The sequence below is a fragment of the Somniosus microcephalus genome, chromosome 8 (assembly GCF_052327205.1).
Source record: "Somniosus microcephalus isolate GS21.2 chromosome 8, FLI_Smic_1.0, whole genome shotgun sequence".
Taxonomy (NCBI): Eukaryota; Metazoa; Chordata; class Chondrichthyes; order Squaliformes; family Somniosidae; genus Somniosus; species Somniosus microcephalus.
The window spans coordinates 125,202,706-125,220,416 of record NC_140994.1 but is presented as its reverse complement, the minus strand read 5'-3'; positions in this window follow the sequence as shown (position 1 = coordinate 125,220,416).

The window sequence follows — 17,711 nt, the reverse complement described above, 5'->3', positions numbered from 1 at the left end:
GTACCGATGAACGCCCTCGCGATGTCGGCGGTTGTGGTGGATGTCAGTGGAATGGCCTCGGGCCAGCGGGTGGTACGGTCCACGAATGTCAGCAGGTGCGTGTGACCTTGTGATGGCGGCAGGGGGCCGACGAGGTCGATGTGGACGTGGGCAAACCTTCTTTCTGGCACAGTGAAATTCTCGAGTGGGGCTTTGACGTGCTGGTGGATTTTGGCACGCTGGGAAGCTATGCAGGATCTGGACCAGATGCGCACATCTTTGCGCAGGCCGCGCCAGACAAATCGGTTGGCCACCAGTCTAATGGACGCACGGGTGCCGGGGTGTGAGAGGCCGTGGACGATGTCGAACACCCGTTTTCACCAGGACGCCGGGACTACGGGGCGGGGTTGCGCCAAGGAGGTGTCGCATTTGACTGTGACGGCGGACGGGCCGCAGGCGACGTTGGTCAGTCGCAGCCCTGGGAGGGTTGTGGGCGCGGAGAGCAGATCGGGATCGGTGCGTTGCTCCGCTGCCAGTTGGGCATAGTCCACTGCCAGGTGGGCGCCGTGGACGGCGGGGCGGGATAGGCAGTCGGCCACCACGTTGTCTCGACCGGAGATGTGCCGGATGTCCGTGGTGAATTCAGACACCACGGCGAGCTGGCGTTGTTGTCTGGCTGACCACGGGTCCGCAGATTTTGCCATCGCAAATGTCAGTGGTTTGTGGTCGACAAACGCGGTGAAGGGGCGGCCCTCCAGAAGAAATCTAAAATGGCAGACTGCCAGGTACAGTGCGAGGAGCTCGCGGTCAAAGGCGCTGTATTTGGCCTCCGGGGGGGGCAGTTGGCGGCTGAAAAAGGCCAGCGGTTGCCAGGCCCCGTCGACCCACTGTTCGTACACGGCGCCGACCGCGTGGTCGGAGGCGTCCGTGGTGAGGGCCACCCTGGCATTGGGCTGTGGGTGAGCGAGCATGGTGGCGTTGGCGAGCGCCTTTTTGGTCGAGTCGAAAGCGGTCAACATGTCCGCCGACCACTCGATCGCCATTCTGTCTTTCTTACACCGGCGGGCTTCGTATAGGGGCCGCATGAGGGAGGCTGCTCCGGGAATGAAGCGGTTGTAAAAGTTGATCATCCCCAAGAACTCCTGGAGGCCTTTGATGGTGGTAGGCCGGGGGAACTGCTGGACGGCTTGCACCTTGGCGGGCAGGGGAATGGCTCCATCCTGCGTGATGTGGTGACCGAGGAATTCGATCCTGCTGAGGCCGAATTGGCACTTGGCCGGGCTGATGATGAGCCCGTGCTCACTGAGCTGCTGGAACAGGGTGCGGAGGTGCTCGATGTGTTCCTGCTTGGAGGAACTAGCTATCAGGATGTCATCCAGGCAGACAAAGAGGAACTTCAGGTCCTGGAGGACCGAGTCCAAGAGCCGCTGGAAGGCCTGGGCCGCATTTTTGAGGCCGAAGGGCATTCGGAGGAACTCGAATAGCCCAAAAGGGGTGATTATTGTGGTGTATGTGCCTTTAAGAGCCCCTGTGTACTGTAATGCCGGTAGTGGCCACTCGGGCTATATAAGCCTGTATAGTGTCTTGTATCTTTTAGTTCACCTCCAGACTTTGTTCAGTAAACACCTGTAAACCAACTCCTGCATTCCGTGTCTCCATTAACACACGGATACAACAGTGGCGACGAATTGGAAACGGACTTACCTGCAATTCGGCAGCACCTCAAGGAGATCGAATCCTCAGACGAAGGTCGAAGAAAAAAAAAAAGAAAAAACTGTGGTTTCACCAGCTAGCCGGGCTGGTGGCAGGTACTGCAATAATCCTTCCTGGGTGGCGGGCTGGGGCTCGATCGGCTGGCTCTGCAGCGGGGCCGAGCAGCGAAGGCGGAGGCAAACAGAGACGGAGGGTGGAGCACTCGGGAGACGGCCAGCGCTGCAAAGCAGGTCGGCGTTCGGACCAAGCAGAGGGAGGGAAAAGTCCCAGAGAGTCCGGCGGGAACGAGTCTCCAACTATTAAAAAAAAATATCTGTATAAATAAAAACCGCGGAGAACAGCATTGTCAGCAGCGGCAGCGGCAGGAAAGCGCGGGAGGCGCCATTTTTTCTCGGCAGGGAAGAAAGGAAAGCGCGGGAGGCACCATTTTTTTTTCAGGATGCCTAAGTCTGGCAATATTACTGCTTTCGATAGTGATGTAGAGGATTGGACCACATATGTTGAAAGAGTGGAGGTATATTGCACAGCGAATGAAATAAAGGATGATAAAAAGGCATCGGTACTTCTAAATCTAATGGGCGCAAGGACATACGGGCTGTTACGAAACTTAATCACTCCAGCCAAACCGATGGACAAGAATTTTAAGGAGATTGTTGATACCCTACAGGAGCACTTAAACCCAACACCGCTGCTGATAGCGGAATGATTCAAATTCTTCAGGAGGAATCAGCACAAGAATGAAATTAATGCTGATTACCTCACCGAATTAAGGAAGCTGTCAAAGCACTGCCAATTCAGGGCAGGACTGGCAGATTCTCTTCGAGACAAATTCGTCTGCGGTCTCCTAAGTGAAGGAACACAGAAAAGGCTACTTTCGGAGAAAGATTTAACACTGGACAAGGCTTTCAGTGTGGCTGTATCATACGAAGCAGCAGCAAGAGGAGCTGCAGACATACAGCAAAAGCCACAGGACTTCGGCACCCATGTAATGACACAGGGTTTCGAGAGATGTTATCGCTGCAGCAGATCCACCCATGACCAGAGGGACTGCTGGTTCAAGGACAAAGCATGCAGGCAATGCGGAAAGATGGGACACATTGCACGTGTATGCCGATCTGGAAACAAAAAATCCACTGACAGAAAAAAAATCAATAAGGAAAAGTACAGAAAGGTACAAATGATGACGGACAGTAGCTCCGAAGAACAGAAGAGCGATAGCGACTCCGGAAACAAGAGACTAAGCTGTCTCAAATTACATAATGTAATTGCCAAAGAAGATTACCAGACCATTTGGGTTACCCTCACGATAGCGGGGTCCCCAGTTAAAATGGAGCTAGATACAGGATCAGCTTTGACCGTCATAAGTCGACGGGATTACGAGCGGCTATTTCCGCATATACCTTTGAAAGACACATCCATTATCTTGAAAACATATATGGGGCAGAAAGTATACCCCAGAGGGAAAATAAGGGTGTCTGTTGTATACAACGGCAAGGAAATACAGAAGTTGTATTTATACATTCTGCAAGATGGTGGTCCACCGCTGTTAGGACGTGAATGGATCAGGAAGATACGTTTAGACTGGCACTCCATTCAGGCACTGACAGTGACCAGTAAGAAAAAAAATGATGATGACGTCATACCTGAACGATTAAAAGACATCTTGGCCAACGCCAAAGAAGTGTTTCAACAGGAACTAGGAACCTTGAAAGGCGTCACCGCCTCGATAAAAGTGGAAGATGCGACAATTCCCAAATTTTTTAAGGCAAGGCCGGTGCCATACATAATTTGTCCAGCAGTCGAGGCAGAGCTGCAGAATTTGGAAAAGGCAGGCGTGTTATCCAAGATAGATTGGAGCGAGTGGGCAACACCCATTGTCCCGGTCATGAAGAAAACGTTGAATAATGATAAATCTGAAGAACAGGGAAAAATTCGCATCTGTGGGGACTTCAAGGTGACTGTAAACCCAATCCTTCACACGGTACAGTATCCTCTTCCGAGGATAGAAGATATTTTCGCCTCACTATCCCGAGGGAAACGTTTCACCAAAATTGACTTGGCGCAGGCATATCTACAGATGGAGGTTGAGGAGGCCTCTAAAAAGTATCTCACAATAAACACACACACCAGTACAATCGACTGGTTTTCGGAGTAGCATCAGCTCCAGCTATCTGGCGAAGAGCTATGGAGCAAGTCCTGCAAGGGATTCCGGGGACTCAATGCTACCTAGACGACATCCTTGTAACAGGAGAAAACGACAACGAGCACCTTGCCAATTTGGAGCAGGTGCTCACTAGGCTGAGAGAACGGGGCCTACGAGCAAATCGCCCCAAGTGCGAATTTTTCCAGAAACAAATATCATATTGTGGCCACATAATTAACGAAGAAGGGTTGCATAAGTCACCTGAAAAAATTGAAGCGGTCATAAAAGCCCCAGCACCTGAAAATGTCTCACAATTAAGGTCGTTCCTGGGATTGATAAATTACTATCATAAATATTTACCGAACTTGTCAACTGTTCTGCACCCTCTTAACGAACTGCTACAAACGGGAGTAATTTGGAAATGGAGCGAAGACTGTAAACGTACCTTCCATAAATGCAAAGGCTTGATCACGTCCAAGGAAGTTTTGGCTCATTACAACCCATCACTGCCAATCAGACTGGTGTGCGATGCATCCCCTTACGGCGTAGGAGCGGTATTATCGCATAGATTCCCTGATGGCTCGGAGCGGCCGATAGCTTTTGCGTCACGCTCATTGAACTCAGCTGAGCGTAACTATGCCCAGATCGACAGGGAAGCACTCAGCCTGGTATGGGGAGTGAAGAAATTCAACCATTACCTACACGGACAAAAATTTACTTGTTGACTGACCATCAACCCCTCGTCTCCATATTCAACCCTAGAAAGGGCGTTCCCATTATGACAGCGCAAAGGCTACAGAGGTGGTCCCTTTTCCTAGGGGCACACCAATATGACATAGAATACAAAGGATCAAAACAGCATGGAAATGCTGACGGTTTATCGCGTCTACCGTTGCCAACGGTAGAAGAGGCACCTACAGTGGACCCAGTGGAGATGTTCCACTCAGCCATAGTGGAATGTCTACCAGTAACAAATTCTACCATTGAAAAGGAAATGAGAAATGACCCGACTCTCTCACGAGTCTACGATTTAACGGTGAAGGGATGGCCAGCACATGGCGAACCACTGTTGCCAGCATTCTTGCAAAGAAGGGAACAGCTGTCAGTGTGCCGAGGAACCTTGATGTGTGGATCCAGAGTGGTGATTCCACCCAAACTCCAGGATAAAGTGCTAAAGGAGCTTCACGAGGGGCATCTGGGTGGAGTGAAAATGAAGAACCTAGCCAGAGCGTTTGTGTGCTGGCCAGGTATCGATGGAGACATCGAAGAAATGACCAAGGGCTGTCTAGGATGCCAGAAGGTCCAAAACGCCCCACCACAAGCCCCTCTACATCCATGGGAGTGGCCCTCATCTCCATGGCAAAGGGTACACATCGACTTTGCTGGTCCATTTATGGACTCAATTTTCTTAATCGCGGTTGATGCTCACTCCAAGTGGCCGGAGGTAATAAAGATGTCGTCCACCACCACGGAAAAAACCATCACAGTATTAAGGACCATATTTGCCAGGAATGGGCTGCCTGAACAGATCTGTTCTGATAATGGACGGCAATTTGTGTCCGAAGAATTCAGGAAGTTCTTAAAAAACAATGGGGTTAAGCACTACACGTCCGCCCCATACCATACCGCCACCAATGGATTGGCTGAAAGGTTTGTCTAGACCTTCAAGAAGGCCATAAAGGCCATGGGTAATGAAGACATAAATCTACAGCATAAGGTAGATAACTTCTTGTTTGCATACAGGAATGCAACACATGTGGTTACAAACCAAACTGCCGCCATGATGTTTTTCAATCTTAGTAGATGCCGGCTGGATTTGATCAAGCCAAACATCAGAAGGGACGTAGAGAACCGGAAATTTCAAGGCATGAATGAAAGGCCAACTAGAACCTTCCAGATAGGTCAACAAGTTTTGGCCCGGGACTACCGTACCGAGAAATGGCAGCCTGGAACTATTTGCACACGACTAGGACCGCTGATGTATACCGTGGACATTGGAGAAAGCATAATAAGGCGCCATGCTGACCAGATCAAAGAGTCATCCGAAAAGGGACAACCTACACCACAACTCTATACACCTAATGATGAAGCAGAGATACCCATAGTATCTACCTCCGATCCGGTGATACTGGAAACAGAGGAACCCGACACTGGCATTCAAGCCGAATCAACCTTGCCAAAAGAACCTACTACACCACCGAAAACTACTACACCACCGAGGCGTTATCCGGACTGAGTCAGGAAGCCTCCAGAGAGATTGACTTATAATTGATTAACTGCAGCAAATATGTAGATTATTGTTCTTGTAAACATGTTAATTAATGATTACTTAAAATGTTATGTACTGGTTGTCTAAAAGGGGAGGAATTGTGGTGTATGTGCCTTTAAGAGCCCCTGTGTACTGTAATGCCGGTAGTGGCCACTCGGGCTATATAAGCCTGTATAGTGTCTTGTATCTTTTAGTTCACCTCCAGACGTTGTTCAGTAAACACCTGTAAACCAACTCCTGCATTCCGTGTCTCCATTAACACACGGATACAACAATTATGGCCGTCTTGGGAACGTCTGTCGGGTGGACTGGCACCTGATGGTAACCGTGCACCAGGTCGACTTTGGAGAAGACTGAGCGGCCGGCCAGTCTAGCCGAGAAGTCTTGAATGTGCGGTATGGGGTACCGATCCTGCGTGGTGGCGTCGTTTAGGCGCCGGTAGTCCCCGCAGGGGCGCCATCCCCCGTCGGGTTTGGTGATGATGTGGAGTGGGGAGACCCAGGGGCTGTTGGAGCGGCGGATGATGCCGAGCTGTTCCATTGTGGTGAACTCGGCCCGCGCGATCTCCAGCTTGGCCGGGTCCAGCCTGCGGGCGTGGGCATACACCGGTGGGCCTGTGGTGGGGATGAAGTGTTCTACCCTGTACTTAGCAACTTTCGCGGAGAAGGTTGGGTTGGTGAGGGCTGGGAACTCAGCCAGGAGCGCTGAGTAGTCGTCCGTTGAGCGGGCGCGGCACTGCCACGCCATTTCGGCGGGTTGGGGGGGGCCATGGCACCCGGGATGGGTGACATGGTGTTCATGTCCATGAGGCGGCGCCGAGGCATGTCGACCAACAGGCCGTGGGCACGCAAGAAATCCGCACCGAGGAGCGGGGAGAGCACCTTGGCGGTGATAAACTCCCAGTGGTAGCGGCGGCCTGCGAGGTCGATGGTAACGGTGTGGGTGCCGTACGTCCGGATGTCGGTGCCATTGGCGGCAGCCAGCGCAGGGCCGCGGCTGCCTCGCTGGATCTTGAGGGCGGACGCGGGGATGATGCTGCGCTGCGCGCCCGTGTCGCATAGGAAACGGCGTCCGGAGGTGCTGTCCGTAACGTACAGCAGCGCGCCTGCTTGCCCCACGGCCATCGTGTAGGCCGGTGTGGGGGCGGTTGGAAACGTGCAGGGATGGCTGCAGCGGCGTGCCCGTGCGCCGATCTGGGTATGGAAGTAGCAGTAGCCCTGGGTCGGAGGGCTTGGGGGACGGGGGGGCCTGGGGGGCCTCGTGGCCGAGCTGTGTGACCGCGCGATAGAGAGTGGAGCGCGCGCCGACGCTGCAGAGGCCAGGTCGGGGGTGACGGCGTGGTTGGAGCTGGCAGACAGGAGCTTATCGGCTTCGTCGGCCAGGGCCCCGAGGTCCATGAGGCTGGATGCCACGATCGCCGGGCGGATGCTGGGAGGTAGTTGGCGGATAAAGAGCATGTGGAAGAGGGAGCCGGGCGGTTTCTCATCGGTCAGAGCAAGCATGTGTGAGAGCAAGTCTGACGGCGTGGAGTCACCGAGGCCCGGGAGGTCGAGGAGGTGGCAGTTGCGCAAAAATTGGGAGGCTGTGAATTTTTTAAGGAGCGCGGCCTTGAGATGTGCGTACCTGCCTTCCTCCGAAGGGTTTTGTAGTGTTGTCCAGACTTTCGTGATTGTGGAGCTGCCCAGGGAGGCGAGGAGGTAGTCGTACATTGTTGCGTCGGCGGTGATGCCGCGGAGTTGGAATTGCGATTCGGCTTGAAGGAACCAGGCGGTGGCTAGGTTCTCCCAGAACTCCGGCAGCGTCACAGAAACTGCGTTTGTGTCAGCCATGGTTACGCTTAGGAGTCGTCCTGAGCGTCGGGGTCACCAATGTAGGAGTCTACGTACTCCTAGCAAAAAATACTGAACTCGGAGAGGTTCAACAGAAAAGGTTTAATTGTTGAGACTGCATGTTGAACACAAAATGGCGTCAGAGCCTACACCAAGTCCGACTGCCTTTCATCAGTCCACAGCTTCGACTGCTCCTCCCCCGCTCTGGGCTTAACTATGTTGCAGATCGAGTTTCTTAAAGGTGTGATCCTTCTTAAAGGCATGACGCCTGATTTATAGTCTACGGACCGAAAAGCGGATTGTGTCCTTTCTGTGATCGGTACGCCACAATATCACCAATCCTTCATCGTCGCTGGGTCAAAATCCTGGAACTCCCTCCCTAACAGCACTGTGGGAGTACCATCACCACATGGACTGCAGCGGTTCAAGAAGGCAGCTCACCACCACATTCTCAAGGGCAACTTGGGATGGGCAATAAATGCTGGCATTGTCAGCGATGCCCTGATCCCATAAACAAATTTAAAAAAAATAAAGTAAAGGTAAGGGACGTGGGGTCCACTTTTGGGAATGACCAGTGGTGATGAACCCAAGAGAATATCGAGTGTAGAATAGTGAAGTTTGTAACAGTGTTATTGATATTTTTAATTCTTCTTACATCGTTATGATTTGGTCTTTATTGAGATGGTCATTTTAGATAAAAACATAGAAATTCAACTGAACATTCAAATGAACAAAGCTCCTGGGCCTAGAAATTCAGTTAGGGGCGCCCAGCTCGCCTGGGCGCCGGAATTACCGCTGCGCGCGGAGCCACTTGCGCCAGCGGGAAATTCACTTTCAGTGCCCCAAGTGGAAGCCGGCCGCTAAACAAGGGTTTTGGCGCCCCGCTTGGGGCGCTGAAACTGAATATCGGCGTGCAAAGTGCCGCAGAGCCACTCGCTGCGGCACGGCAGCCTGCGGTACTGCAGGCCTTCCTCTCAGTCTTAGGGGGGAGGTGCCTGCAACAGCGCGATCCCCGCTCGCGAGTGCCGGCAAATGAGCCCGGCACCAAGGAGAAGTGCCAGGCTCTCTGGAAACAGCCGGCAATGCCGCGGGGGGGCGGTGTAGGAGGCCGGGGAAGGAGGTGCGGGCAGGCGGCTGCCGAAAAAGCGGCCGGCCGCACCTCCACCTTAACTCGCCCCAGTACCGGCACAGGTAGGCCCCGTGTACCGGTCGCTGTTTGCGGCCGGCGCGGGCGAGGCGGCAGCAACCAAATATGGCCAGCGGGGCGATAGCGGGGCGCTGCGCACACCGATGACGTCATCGGTGGCGGCGCAGCGCTAATGGCTAACGCCGCCATTAGCGCCCCGCTAAATATCGCGGTAGGTTTGCACAGTGGCGCAAAAGCCCTCTTTGGGCGCAAACTGGTGGCGCAGGCCCCTGAATTTCTAGGCCCTGGTGTTTGAAGCTGGAGGTAACCCTTCAAGACAATCCTTTGTAAAAAGAATACCTTGGGAAACATCCTTGATGGCTGAGTGGATAACTGCACTTCATGACCAGACAGATACACAAGCTCTGGGTTTGATTACCGATCTGCACTGAATTCGCTGATTTCAGCCGGGTCAGCAGGTAGGGCGTTGCAGTTGGCCTCAGCAGACTAGACTAGGTCGGAGGAAAAAGAAAACCAACCAGCTCCTGATCACTGCCCAGCGACCACAGCTGGGAAATGGGTGTTTGTGGATACTGAGGAAGGACAAGACCCTTCCCCACTGTTGAATAGCCTACCGACCCTCTCTGTCTGGTGACAGGTGGAGAATGGACCTTCAATTGAGGTACCAGAGAGCGGTCAGTGCTCATGAAGCATTACTCCAGCGACAGTCAGCATCTGCAGGGCAAGAGGGGAGGGGGATTTTTGTTTAAAGTTAATTTTTTTTCTCATTACCTTCCATAATGATATTAAGTTTGAAATAGAAAATGTCAATCTGAATATTACTAAAGCCATTCTTGCTATCTATATATGTGCAGCTAAATTGTATGCCAGTATGTTACACAGCGTGGAGTTCAGGAGCAGTCTAAATTAAACTAAAATTGTTATCATACATTTACATATATTTGGACACTATTAAGATTTCATCTCTGCAGCAAGTCAAAACAAATTGGAACATTAAGGTCTCGCAGTGTAATTTGCTTAGCAATGTGCAATAGTCTATTATGAACAATAAGTAAGTTGTGTATATTATGATATTGTAGGAATGGACGTGTTCCTACGAAAAACTGAGATCGACGAATAACGGAGATGGCCTCAGGAGAACAAGTAAACAGGTCTTTAATGTAGGAATTAACGAATTCAAACAACTTGTTGAGATCGACACAGGAGAGCCATGAAACAGGTCTTTACTCAACGGAGATGCCACGAGGACTGCCTGGGCAGCCCCGTGGTTTGCGTCGTAACGTCATCACGTTTGCCCGCGTTTTCCCACGCTTGGGTAGCCACGTGATTTGCGACGTGACGTCATCGCGTTTGCCCGCGTTTTCCCGCGCTCTTAGAGGGGCCACGCCCCGTACATGCAAACTCTATATACAAAACCAAGTAATGCCCAACACAATGGTACAGGTTTAGGCTGGTGTTAGAACATCGTTAAAGAGAATTATATACCATTAGCTAGATTAACTCAGTGGTACCGCCACATGCGCCCCCCCAGAATTCGCTTTCATGGACAAAGTCAAACGGTGAGGTGGTCTGCCGAGCCTGTCCGAACGACTCCTGTAGTCTCGAGGCGGAGGCTGCTGGGCGGCTGGCGGTCTGGCGGGCGGTCACACTTGGTCTGCCGTAACGACGATGGGTGTCCGACCGTGTCTCGGCGGCTGTGCTGTCTTGACGTGGCGGGCGAGGTCCAAAGATGCTGGCCCCAAGCGGTCGTCCCAAATGAGGTCCAGTAAGTGGGGTCTGGAGTGGATCCCTATGTGCGTCATGGCGAATAAAAACGTATTCAGCCTTGTGAAGGACTGTGGAAACGCGTGACCTCTGCAGCCCGTGGTCCGAAGCGGGCACCGGTGCGAAACATCTGGCCACCTCTTGGTGACTGGCAAGCTGGGCAGACGTGGACCATGGCTCTGTCGACGATGGTAGGAAGTCCCCAGTCTGACTAAATATCTGCGGGAACGCCGAAACGGGCGATCCAGGAGGAAATGAACGTGGGTCTGGTCAGGTCGGGAAACTCGCCGAGCAGGTGAGCGAACACATCAGAAGTCGGGAACGCACAGGAGACGGTGCGCGACGTAGTGTTACTGCGGTAACACAGAAGAGAGTGAACAGTTGCTGCGTTGCTCTTTGATCAGGGATGAACAGCAATTGTCCCGCATGGCCGATCGCGGCTGCGGGATGCCCATAGACCCGTTCCTCGGTGGTTGCAGTGTCAGTTGTTGGGCGTGTTCCTACGAAAAACTGAGATCGACGAATAACGGAGATGGCCTCAGGAGAACAAGTAAACAGGTCTTTAATGTAGGAATTAACGAATTCAAACAACTTGTTGAGATCGACACAGGAGAGCCATGAAACAGGTCTTTACTCAACGGAGATGCCACGAGGACTGCCTGGGCAGCCCCGTGGTTTGCGTTGTGACATCATCGCATTTGCCCGCATTTGCCCGCGCTTGGGTAGCCACGTGATTTGCGATTTGACATCATCGCGTTTGCCCGCGTTTTCCCGCGCTCTTAAAGGGGCCACGCCCCGTACATACAAACTCTATATACAAAACCCAGTAATGCCCAACACAATGGTACAGGTTTAGGCTGGTGTTAGAACATTGTTAAAGAGAATTATATACCGTTAGCTAGATTAACTCAGTGGTACCGCCACAACATTGATGATTAATGTGTTTTAAAACCTTTTTGACGTGTAATTGTAGAGGATATGTCACAGGCCTCTAAGTGGCATAGGAGGATAGGTGAGAGGCGCTGCCCTTGATTGCAGGCAGCATTTGACTGAGCATGGCAACAAGAAACCCAAGCAAAACTGAAGTCACTGGGTGGCAAAGGGTAAACTTTCAAGTGGCCAGAGTCGTACCCGACTCAAAGGTGATTGTGCTTGTTGGAGGCTAATCATCACAGCCCCAGGAAATAACTGCAAGAAATCCTCAGGCAAGTGTGCGCCTCGGCCCAATTATTTTCATCGACTTTAGTAATGACCTTCCCTCCATCGTAAACGGAGTTTCCGCCGATCTTTCATTGAAGTTACAGTGGCCGATCGGAAACCTTAGAGGAAATTCCCGGTGATAAGCTGAGGAGTGGAGCTATTCACAACCAATTCCACCGTGTTCAGCTCCATTCACAGCTCAATAATGAAGCAGCCTTAGCCAGCCTGCAACAGATCCTGGATAAGATCCAGACTCTGGCTGAAAAATGGCAGGAAACATTCACGCCAGGTAATGACCATCTCGAATAATAGAAAACCCATCCATCTCCTCTTGACCTTCATCATTGAGTTAACCCACCAGCAACATCCTGGGGGTCACCAGTGACCAGAAGCTTAAACTGGGCCAGACACATCAACTGCATAGCTACAAGAGTACAAGAGCTGGCATGCAATGAGTGGATCACCTTCTGACCGTTAAAAGCCTCTTCACTGTCTACAAGATTCATATGATGGAATAATCACCACTCACCTGGATGGGAGCAGCCGCATTAACACTCAGGAAACTGAACACCATCTAGGACTGAGCAGTTTGCTTGACCAGTGCCCCTGCCACTGGATTCGATATTCATCCCTCCTCTACCATCGGCATGTGGCTATAGTATGATTGATCTATAGGATGCACTGAGGGCAACTCACCAAGGTTATTGCAATAGCACCAACTTCTCCTGTTACCTCTGCCACCAAGAAGAACAAGAGCAGAAATGTTGTGGGAACACCATTGCTTCCAGGTTCTCCTCCAAGTCACACAACATCCTGACTTTGACAAACATCGGTGTTTCTTCCTTGTTGCTGGGTCAGAATCCTGAAATTCCCAATCCAAAATCATTGTGGGTGCACCATCACCACAAGGACTGCAGCTATTCAAGGAGAAGGCCCACCACCACCATCATCTCAGAGTAACTAGGAATGGGTAATAAATGCCGGCCTTGCCTGTGTCACACACATCTCAAGAAAAAGGAAAACATTTATCTCCATAGTTGAGGCAGTCTTGAAAATTCATTTAACTACGCCATGTGTGAGCTATGGTCATATATATCACATTGCATGTCTGCCCATGCCATACTTTATTTGTAACACTTGTAGGAACTACAACTTTAAGTAGACAAAGAAAATTGAGGATTTTTTTGTACCTCAAGAAATTCAGTTACTGTTTGGTTCTGGGATGCAATGCCATACCCGTGGGAAATAAGGCTTTGAGATTCACTGCTGTTTCTCCATGAAAGAATGTCTCCCTCCCGTAAAAAAAAAGGGAACGATCAAGTCAGAAGCTTGGTGCAAACCACGGGAGCTGACAGTAGATGAAGACATGGGGAGCCTAGATGATCTCATTTTAGCTGTCAATCTTCCCTTCAAAGAAAAGAGAACTTCAGCGATTCTATCAGGATTAGATTTGAACCTAGGCCCAAAGGAGGGATCCAATCCAGATTGAAGGCCTATACAGTTTTGAAGGTACTGTAACTATTTTCCACAAACAACTTGGCATCTGTGCTGCAGAATTTAGTTTTATAAATTTAGCTTTCAGGTTTATAAAAAATACTTTGGCACTGTTAAAAAATTGAAATCAAATTCCTGGAACTTCCTGTGAAATTCAGAATATATTTAAGCATTCTTATGTAGGCGTTAATTTGAACGATCTGATATACATTCCTTGTGAAGCCAACAAAAGCAGATATCATCACCATTCACCCTCTTATTGCCTCACAAAAAAATGTTCTTGTGCATTTCTGTATATTTTCTATTTAAATTGTGACGGTTTGTTGCACCTTTGGAGGTCTTTGCTTTGCAGAGTGAGACTGACTGTGTGGGCTAACTGAACTTTCATCCATACATAGGGGTTCATTTTCAACCTCAGCGGGGGTAGTAAACTAACAGCAGCTGATCGGTCGCCCCTTATACAGCCGCCCCCCCCCCCAACCCCCCTTGATTTTCCTTTCCATTGGTTTCAACCTCTTAACCCACCCTGTCAGCATGGTGGAAATGTCCCTTTCACTTGTCATTCATTCAGTTGAAATGTCCCTTTAAATTTCTGAGGTGCATGTCATTCCCACGATGGAACGGTCTGTTTAAATTTCTCAGGCCATTAGCATTCTCATAAATGAGGCACATTAAAAAGACACAGTTTAAAAGACAATTCCAAAACTATTTGGTTTTGGGGGGGCGGGGGGGAGAAATCAGTCAAATTAATAACATATGTGAACATCAAACACAACTTTACCACAGCCCAAATTCCACGTTGTAGAAAACAGATTTTCCAACAAACGTAGTGGGACGATGAAGAAGTCAACAACATTCGGTAAACAAATTTTTTTAAATGGCAGCTCAACCAAAATTATAAGGATGGTCTTGAATCCATGTCCAAATTAAAAAATTCGCCAACCACTTTGGTGCATTGTTTGTGTTTCTGTGAGGAAGCTGTTGACTTGCAGCTCACCCAATGTTCTTGAACAGTGCTGGTGCTATTGGATTGTGTTGATGAAATGAGATTTGATGATGTCACTGAGGACAGGCTGTTCCTGTTAGAAAGAGGCACTTCACTGGAAGTGGCGAGGCCAACAAAAAATGTTGGTCTGTTTGAATTATTCTTTCACGTGCAGCAAGTGACAAGCTTACAACAAGGCTACAGGAAGTGCTTGCGAAGGAACTGTGTGTTCTCGATGATATCACCAGTGGGCAGCAGCAAAGGTCCCGATCCTTTCAGCCTGGCTAGAAATAACTTGGAGTGGTGGCAATGGTGGAGCCCAACCGCATGATGTGGTGTTGGCTGATGAGCCGTACGGACTGTAAGATCTCGGGGTTCGCTCCCTGCCCTGCAATGCAAGCTGGTTCAGACCACGTTGTTATGATTGGCTTCAGTGCCCCTGGGCTAGCAGGCGAGGGCGGGGGGAAATCAGCCAGGTTTCCCGTTCCTGATTGCCGCAACAGTGACTCACTTCTAGAAAGTACTTGGGGTCGATTTTAACCCAGCAGGTTAAAAACGAGCAGGTCTCTTACCCGCTCAATTCCAGACCGTTTCCAATGTTAACCTGCAGAGGTTTTGCAGGCGGATGAGGCGGCTGCCCAAAGCAGTCCGGAGCCTCGTGCAAACCGGGGTCCTATTATGCCGATTGGACCCTGCTAGCATTTTAACCGGGGCCTGAGCAGGTAAGCCATCGCGGCGTCACCACCAGGCATGATGTGGGTCGGAAGCTGGTCTGAAGACAGAAGGGGCCCTTCAATGAAGTGCAAAAACTTTCCCATGTGGGGCCCGGAGGAATAGGTGCATATCCACTGGGCCCCATAAGGAAAGTCACGGCCTCCTCTGCCCTGGACCCTCTCCCTCCCCCCACCCCCGTCCTGTGAGATCCTTCCGTAACCCACTCCCCGTCACCAACCTGCAAGCCGATGGGCGGCCAAGGGCCACCCAATCTTCACATGCCAGCAGCCGCTCTTTGTGCCCACTACAGGCGGGAAGTGGATCGGCAAGGTATTTAAATAAGGCCCAATGATTAAAACCGCCGTGGTCTCCCGATGCCCCGGATGGTAAAAGGTGAACTAGATGGGCCATGGTCATTTTTTGTCTGGCGAGTCCGATGTTCCTGTGACGAATGCCCATTTGGAAAAGTAGTGTGAATTATGAATCTGTGCCTTCAACAGAGAAGGAAAGAAGAAACTTCTCACAGAGCAACATTAGTACACCAGCAGCATTGCTCCACTATACCAAACAGAAACTCGATCACAAAGACTTTTGTGCTTAGCGTATTCATTATTTTGACTCAGCGGCCAGAATGGGGGGAAAAATCACCTCTGAAAACCCTTCAGAGATCGCATTTTCCAGCATCATCTAAGATATCGCATTCAGACTTGGCATATTGACAGATATCTTGTCAGCATTTCAATTCGTGGGATATTTCGCAGTCACAGAATTATGCGGGCAGGCAAAATTTAACGTGGGATTAGTGATGTGGTTAACCAGAGATTTGCTTTTCAGAACTTTATTGAAACATTACCACACAAAAATGCAGATGTTGTTTTATAGATCTGATGACTGAATAAGTTTGAGACTGATTTTAACAGTTCAGTTGTTGATTTCCTATGAGTTCACAATCAAAAACCGAGGTGAGTTAATGCTATTTGGTAATTGTATATTTTAATATTTTACAAAGTGGTTAAGTTTTAGTTTTATGCTGTTATTAGAAGGGCATGTAAATGGAAATAAAAAGTTTAGGCAATTTTTTTTTATAATGAAGGCATAAACAAGTAATACATAATGGGCTTGAAAATCCGAGGGTCGCAATCCCAGGAGGTTACTCCATAAATATACCTGTTGTCAGCTGTGGCTTAGTGGTTGCACACTCACCTCTGATTCAAAAGGTCATGGGTTCAAGTCCCACTGCAATGACTTGAGGACAAAATTTCAAGTGCAGTACTGAGTAAGTGCTGTGCTGTTGGAAGGGCTCTCTTTAGGAACCCCTCTCTCCGCTCACATGGACGTAAAAGATCACATGGTGTTATTTTGAAAAATAGCAGGGAAGTTCTCCCCGGTAGCCTGGACAATATTTATCCCTCCACCAACATCACCAAAACAAATTATCTGCTCATTATCTCATTGCTGCTCGAGGGACCTTGCTCTGCGCAAATTGGCTGGCGCGTTTCCAAAATTGCAACAGCGACTACACTTCAAAAGGTACTTCATTGGTTGTAAAAGGGCATTGGGACATCCTGAGGTCGTGAAAGGCGGTATATAAATGCAAGTTGGCTCAGTGAGTAGCACCCTCGCCTCTGAGTCAGAATGGTTGTGGGTTCAAGTCCCACTCCAGAGACTTGAGCACACAAATCTAGGCTGACAATCCAGTGCAGTGCTGAGGGAGTGCTGCACTGTCGGAGGTGCTGTCTTTTGGATGAGACGTTAAACTGAGACCCCATCTGCTCTCTAAGGTGGACGTAAAAGATCCCATGACACTATTCTGAAGAACAGCAGGAGAGTTATCCCCGGTGACCTGGCCAATAATTATCCCTCAATCAACATAACAAAAACAAAGAGATTATCTGGTCATTTTCACATTGCTGTTTGTGGGAGCTTTCTGTGCACAGATTGGCTGCCGTGTTTCCCACATTACAGCAGTGGCTACACCTCACAAAGTACTTCATTGGCTGTAGAGCACTTTGGGACATCCAGTGGTCATGAAAGGCGCTATATAAATGCAAGTCTTTCATTCTTTGTACTCTCCAGGAGAGGAGAGGAGAACGTTGGAGAAATATCCGATTCTCCATTACTGCTCCTACAGATATTGGCACAGCTATTACTGTTCCCACTGGTTTTGTAATGGCATTTAACAGAGAATAGAAGCCAGTGTCAGCAAAATCAAAGCAGGAGATGCATAGTTTGCTTTATGACAAAGGAAACGATTAAGGGGCATGAGATGGAGTATAATATGGTATTGTTTTAATCTTTGTCCAGCAGAATGGACGTCACAAGTCTATTCCAGTCCTATACACTTCTATCTAAACATGCTGCTTCTTATAAGTATTACAAATACTGAGATGCCAATATAATGCGAGGTGTTTAGTTTGTGTTCCCTACACTGAGGTAGGTTCTCCAACCAGTTCTTTATTTCATGCACAAGTTAT